Raw genomic sequence first — 8,215 nt, forward strand, 5'->3', positions numbered from 1 at the left:
TTAATATGCTCGCTTACACGGTTTTTTATCCTTAGCCGCTATATTCTACTTCTTATACTATGTATTGATGTTCTTTCAATGTTCTCCTCTACATCTACTCATGTAAAGCTGCTTTGCAACAATTAACAATTGTGAAAAGCGCTATATAAATAAAATTGAATTGAAAAAAAATTGAATTGAATTAAAAAATTTAAAATACGTAATCCAAACCAAGCTTATAAAAAATATGTAATAAATAAATATTACAATTAAGACTATTAATAGAATGTGCTTTGGCGGGCACCACGTTGGAGACCCCTGGTATAGGTGTTTCTTGGAGGTAATAGTACATTATTTTAAAATCAAAAGAGATGTAGGAGTGTTATCCAAACATTATTGGCCAGGAAAGTCTCTTATATTTGGAAAAAGACACATATTGAGGTGTTTCTGGGAGGTTTTAGTACATATGCGTCATTTTCAAATAATAATTATGTGACTTACTTGCATCAGGTGACTTGCTAATGAGAATAAACGGCCATTTTTCAAACTTTAGTCGGTGTGTAAAGGGGGTCGCACACCGGACGCACAGCTCAGCGCCACGCAGCGCCATGCCGTTCTAAATAAATCGAACACATTGTTTTCTATGAGTATACGCACACCGGCACCGACAGGTGGCGCCTGTCCGCGCTGCCCAGCTACAACTCAGGAAGTTTCTCAAATCCCTGTCGCGCCACAGAGCGCCACTCACATTAACATTAAATAACATCATATTTGTCCCAAATCAATAACGATTAACATTGGCTGCTAACGTATATTTTGCATTTTGAAGTAGACATTATCTGATGAAGATCGCACTATTTAATGTGCACTTCCGATTTACAATACCTCCGAGTTGTCCTAGACGCGACTCGACGCGGCGGGGGGGTGAGCTGCATGGCGCTGAGCTGCGCGACCGGTGTGCGACCCCCTTAAGGTTGCTGTAAAAGCATAAATAATGCCTGCAAAATTATAAACCTTAAAGTTAATTGTCAAGCAGTGGTATATTTTCTTTAACGGTTTGGACTACAGCCCCCTACTTCCCGGTTGAATGACGTCAATATAAGAGTTTTTGACTAACCTCCGCCAACAGCATCAGTCGCCAGCTAAGCTTAAACGGCTTTGCTAAACTAAGCTGCTATCGAATCACAACACACTAAACAAACTACACAATCAAAACTCGTTACGTATTTCTAATGGAGGGACTTCATAGAACAAGGAAGACAACAGCTCGTTTTAGGACAGTGAAAAAAGAGCTATAGAGTTGAGTAAATTGGGTGAAAAATACTGCGTTTTTTACACGTGAAACATGAACACACGTTATATTGCGCACCGTAAACACAATCGGTGCCTTGAAAAACTTCTACTTTAAACTGTTTTGCGAATTGCTTGAAAAACCACCTCATGCAAGCGTAAAAACTTTTTTGTGATACATTATAGGAGTTTTCGCAAAATTGACGTGTTTCCATTGGCCGTATTTCCAGTGTCAATTTGCGCAATTTAAAGGCTAATGGAAATGCAGCTAGTGACAGCTGGGGTACAGATTTTAACATTCATTTTGTTTCTGTCAGTGCATATGACCCATATGTCCTTTGACCTATGACCTAATCAGAACATCTGCAACCATAGTTTATGTATGCGTTGTTAAACAAGTACAATTAAATCACAAGGAGTAAATTTCTTTGCACCTAAATCACTTAAAGAGTCACCCGGTTTAGAGATTTCCTGTTTTTTAACATTCACTGTTTTTATTTGGTGAATCCTCAGCTCAAGTGGCCTCACGAGATAATAAAGTAGTGGGTCATCCGGGTACTTTTTACCTACTGTTTTATTATTTTAATACTATGAATTCAGACATACTACTCGCGTCACATTCTGATTTTCACCTAGTCAAAGTATATAAATCTAATCTCATTTTAGTCATTGTGATGCTGACAGTGTGATCACCATTATAGTGAGAAGTCTAGTGGAAACAGAACAAAATAATAGTAAATGAACTGATGAAATTGCAGTGTTTCCTTACCCATCACACACATTCAGTACACATTCACCAAGCGCACACACACACACACACACACACACACACACACACACACACATGCTGAAATGCATCAGCAGCAGATAATGTGCTCAATGGACTGTCTATTACCTATGCATTTTTTTTTTACAATTATTAAGCGCACAGCCACTGACACACATACACACAGTGAGCATCGCTCTCAGGCCATAATCACACAGTAAGTGAAGCGATCCTCTCATTAGGGCTTTGCTGGGCCCCAGGCCCTTTCAGAAAAGCTTGAGTCTCATCAGAAACCAAATTAGACTCATCCATTCGTCGGAGTGAACGAAGGACTTCCTGCGGGGACGGGGACCAATTGTCCCCCGCACAAACCCAACCTAGATGTTCCTGCTCTCTGCATTATTGATGGACGTCAGTCAGTGTGTCTGACCACATTTAAGTGTTTCCACAGGGGGTCGAAAAGCAATCAAAATACACACACGCACATCTGCACAGCTGGTCGTTCAGCTATCTGCAGGCATCTTTTGTTATAAATGCACACCACTCATAGCTATTGATGTTAGCCGGTAGGACACAGAATTAAACTTGTATTTGACATGTGCTTATGCCAACTTAATCTAATAAAACCATAATCATATTCACACAGATGCTGTGTGTGAACGCAATACTTGCTTACTGAAAACTGCACATACAGATAAGTCAACTGTGTGAAAAATACTGTTTTTTTACACTGGAAACATGAATATTGCGCACCTTAAACACAATCAATGCTTTGAAAACACAGGGAAAATGTTTGATTTTATCATGCAATTTTAGAGATCTGTCTTTCGCAATTTAAGTAGATGAGTGATTCTAGCGAAATTAGACTTATGAGGTGTCATGAAACATTTTGGTAAAAAAAGTAAATGCAAAGTAAGAGAAACTCTTACTCAAAATAATCAAAATAAGAAGCATACAGTTACAAAAATCTCTTCATGTATTTTTTTGCACATGATTTTAAATGACATCTTACAAATCAATTTTGATGTTTTTTTTCCACATTTAAGGGAAAAATCTTCATTACCGCAACGTGTCCATGACTGGATTTGGGTTCTTTGACATGGAAATATTTATAATTAAAAAATCTAAAAAATAAAAAGCTTCAGTGCATGTTATACTATAAACATTTACAGTAAAGAAACATTGGTATTTGGTGATCATTGGCAAATGTAGAGACAATAATAAGGAATATAAATGTGTCCAAGACCAATTTTCTCATCCTCCGCAACATTTTTCAATCATTGTTTAAGCCCTCGAGGAACTAACATTTTCACAAAAAAAAAAAATTGTTGGAAGGGACATAATTGACTGTGACACTCAAAATGGCTACCAGGTAAGTAGTTCTTATTTTTTCTCTCCAGATAAAAGAAATTTTGTTTGTCATAGTACCTAGACAACTTTTTAGTTCTCATTACCGAAACATGAGTTTGTAAATGCATATATTTAATGTAATATCATGTTGTGGTAATGATAATTTTTGATAATGATAATCTAAAAATTTTTTATAATTTTATACGAAATATTTTTTTAAATCCTCTAAAAATAATGGTTATAGTAAGTTCAAACCTTAGTATTATATGTGCAAAAAAATAAAATTGGCTTCAAGGGCTTTTTAAAAAAATCTGATGCTGGACATCTTCTAAGTTTGGATTTCGTGAGAATCACCCATATAGGACTTTAGTTTCATGACTGAAATAACTGCAAACATGACCGCCTAATAGTCGCATCTTCCTTAAAGGGACTTTGGTATTGCCTAGTGCATGCCTTAACTTTTTTTACTTTTTTCAACTTTTTCATCACTTTGCATTTTGTTATTCTCTTTTTTTGCATTTTTCACCAATCTTGTGTAAAATGTCTTTATGTGTTGTCCACCCAAAGCAATATTAAGCATACAGAATGTTTAAATAATGTGAACAGTACACATCCTATACGCTGTCCAAGCAGAGCAATATACAGTATAAGAATACTTTATTAATAAACTACTGTAAAAACATCCTGTCTCTTTTTTTACTTAAGCTGCAGGCAGCACGTCCAGGTGTACCAACAACACCAATACACTACAGTTTAATCCCCCTCTCTATTAAAAACAGCACAGCTCTATTAATGCACTCTTTTAAACTATTTATCCAAAACCTCTCTTTCCTTTGTCCCCGTGTTCCCACCTGCCTACACCCTATATTTACATTTCCAACACCACCATAAGACAGCTGCATGATCCGGCATGCTGTTTCCTGTGATAGTTACCCTATCCTAAACCTCAGCATACAGTCTTATCTGTCACTTTCAATCCTGTAATACTACAATGGGGCATAAAGAAGGTAGTGTTGGCCAAATGGCCTTCAATGGTTGCATATACATGGCATATGGTTGACATTTGATATTTTTTATGTAAGAGTTGGAATAGATTCATCTGGTTGGCACCAGGATCTAGTGCAGATTTAATCTTGTGAAAAGAAGCACACATGCAGCAGCGAGTAGCACACACCCTGAAACGGCCAAAGCTCAGGAAGCACCTGTGAAGGGCTTGTATGTCTTGAAAAGATGATGGTTTTTTGCTCTCTGTATGGCATTTCACACCACACACAGACATGTAAAGTATTTTTTTTTTCAGACAAATAGAAAGGAAGAGGAAGTCATGGCATGCAAAAGTAAAAGAGAGAAACACTTTCAATACTAAGTATTACTGATTTATTCAATCCAACTAAGTGCATTTAGTTAATCTCTTCATGAATGGCATTCTTTAAATTAAAAAGCCTTCATTTCTTTTGGCTTTATGCAAAAAATTTGTGCATATAGTCTTGTCCACAGTGCATCTTATTCTGGATAACAGACACCTGAAATGTTTATGGTTGAGTGAATCTGAAATGGGAAAAACCCTGAAAGCAAATTGATTATTCCTACAAAACTGATAAAAGTTTAGATCAGGGGTGGACATTCCTGGTCCTGGAGGGCCACTGTCCTGCAAAGTTTAGCTCCAGCACTTATCAAACACATTTGAAAATCCCAATCAAAGGCTTCAATATGACTTTCAGGTGTGTTTGATTAGGGTTGGAGCTAAACTTTGCAGGACAGTGGATCTACAGGACCAGGAATGCCCACCTCAGATTTAGATACAGTATACATTGGAACCAATATGTACCTTTCAGGTACCTCTTTAGGTACCTAGGTGTACTTTTTAAAAGGGCACTGCCTCAGTGACAGCTAGGGACCATTTTTTCTGACAGTGTAGGTGCTATGACAGCTTGAATCGTCAAAAATGATTTGCTGTTTGAAGGCAGTACGATCAAATACAATGCATCATTGCTACCAACCGCAGAATGCATATTGGTGGGGGGTCATGAAAGAGGTATGGGGGCTTCGCATGTCTAGAAAAGCCAGGTGTCTGCACCCATCGAAACCTCGAAAACAACAACAGCGGTACCCACAACATCCCCACGGCGGCTGTGACGACAGCAAGTCATCGCTTTGGAGTAAAGTAGCAATTACTGGATGCCATTCAATGCCCGAAGCTTAACTGCAGAAGCATAAACATCTACCTGGCTCTGCGCCTTGATGTCTTTAAGGAACAGAGACATTATTCACCTTCATTCACCTGTAAACTGCCTAATCAGGTTCATCATTATCAGTGCAGGCAATGCCAACATGATGAGGCTTTGGATACGAGCCAGCAATGTTGAAATGATATAAACAGGCCAAAAAGAATAGACTGTTGAGAACGAAGGGTATGTCAACTTACTGTACCTTTGCGTCTTCAGCTATGTTTCATTCATTATCAACTGTGAATTTTTTTTACATGCAGTAGGAATACAAAATAATAAAATTATGTGGCATGCATCAAATCCCTCGCTAGTTGCCAAATTCATGTTCACAATACATTGATGAATGGGACTGAAGTCTATAATGCAATGGCATGGCACATTTGCTTGCGGTAAGCAATTATCTAGTCTCAGACATAGTGTTGTCTGCTATTTTGATGAAAGGGAAACAATTATGGCACGACGCAGCCTTGAGAAAATAGCTAAGACTCATCTTCTATGGTTAAGGGTTAGGTTTGTTCCCTCATGGCGTCATTTACAGCTATCTTTACCCGGCCGTGTCAATTAGCTAAATACGTGGCAAGCTCTAGCAAGAATGATTTGAAGTTAATCTTCAAATCTACTTCTAGCTAGCAATTACTGAAACAATACGCTTGTATGCGGTTTGGGAATTAAATTACATTTGTCGTGGAAGAAGGCAAACAACATGGAAACGTGTGCCGTGTGGCCAGCAAACTCCCTTTTGTTTGCAGTACAGCATATGTTTTTGACCCCCGTCTCTGTTCCCTGAAGTGCACTACAGTCACCCAAGACTCGGCTTTGCTCCATCCCAGCCAAAGATCTCTAGGATCGGGTAACACCTCAGCCCCACTGGGGGTCTCCTGGGTCAGCTGTGTTTTCAGTGTGTGTCAAACCTACAGAGAGTCTGCCAGTCTTCAGAGAAGATAAACCTGAAGGCACAGTCTATGGCAACAGTCTCTATAGTAATATAACAGGGCTTTATTGTAAAGTGATAGCAAAGTGTTGTAGTTTGACTGGAACAGTATTTTCTGCTGCCATGAATTTTATTCTTGGTAATTTGGAAAACGATAAAGTCTAGCACATTGTTGTAGCTATAAGATGAGATAAACTTCTTTATGCATTATCATCTTTAAAAATGGCTATAATATAAAAATATATACCGTATTTTACGGACTATAAGTCACACTTTTTTTTAATAGTTTGTTGGGTACTGGAACTTACCCTACAGTCACATTAGCTACAAAAGTGAACAACACCGAGCGACACGCACTCGCTTGATGGGCGTTCCTTGGCTAGTTTCTCAAAGCGGTATCAAAAGTCACTTTAGAGGTATTGTTAAGTTACAAGAATGGTGTTTTTGGATTTAAAAGTATTTCTCGATAAAAGTAACAAAATATATGAGATAAAATGCCAAACTTATGAGATATATACATAAATACGCATTTTCCGCCATCTTGAATTATTTTCTCAGACTCGACCACAGACCTACGTCACGCTGCTCCTTCACTCTGATTGGCAGTCGCTTTGTCGCATCGCTCAGCATTTGCATAAAATAGCCTGCTTGTCTATTTTGGCCCCTCCTTGCTCGCGCAGCGGCGAGCTCGTCACTTGTCGCTGGCAAACGGCCACTTCCATTGAAAATGAATGGTAGCCTGTCGCTCTGTCTCTGTCGCTTGTAGCTAATGTGACTGGGGGGTTATAGTCAGGTGCGACTTACTGCATACGTCAAAATTATTTCATACGCACCAAGAGAAACCATAACCGTCTACAGCCGCAAGAGTCCACTGCATGCTGCTCGTGTATTTGTGTAATTCAATGGATTCAATGATGTGGAATGACTTCGGGACCTTTGTAAACTTGATTTGGCTTGTCCTGTTAATTCAGCCTCCTAGGTATGTTATGCTATTGTGTATTGCGTAAATAACTGTTAATGTTACGTTAGCGTAGGGACACCTATTCAGCCTGCTGTTCTGTGCTATTGTTAATTGAATAACTTGCCATTCCAGATTAAATGCCTGTCTTCGGCTTGGATTTTGTGAAATCATTTTCTAAATAAACGCAACGTATAGTCCACTGCGATTTATTTATGTTTTTTCCCTCTTCAAAATGCATTTTTGACTGATGCGACTTAGACTCCGGAGCAACTTATAGTAAAATACAGTAAATCACTTTTTTAATCAATTTATAATTTAAAATGTTAATTATTATTGTAAACCAGTTCTTAAAAGTAATTTTTCAAGTTAATATCATCACTAGTTTTGAACTTTTCAACTCTTCTGTTACACACATATCCAGGGGCAAACTTTTCAAAGAAAAAGTGTGAGGCAATCAGAGCAAATAGCAAAACAGAAAGATCCCTCTTTCATCTTCCGGTGACCCATACAGGGCTCTGTAAGGCTTTAGTGTCCACAACAGATGCTGCCCTACCGCACTTTCTAACCCAGGTGCAAATCACCTGTCCCTAGAGACAGCACTGTTTTCAAATGAAGAACAGCAGTGTTGTTTGATAGACTGGTGGCTCTGACCAGTAAAACACAAACCTATGTGCTGGTGGATTTCATCACAGGTACCTGCACAGAGATAC

Source organism: Paramisgurnus dabryanus, chromosome 1 (assembly GCF_030506205.2).
Source record: "Paramisgurnus dabryanus chromosome 1, PD_genome_1.1, whole genome shotgun sequence".
Taxonomy (NCBI): Eukaryota; Metazoa; Chordata; class Actinopteri; order Cypriniformes; family Cobitidae; genus Paramisgurnus; species Paramisgurnus dabryanus.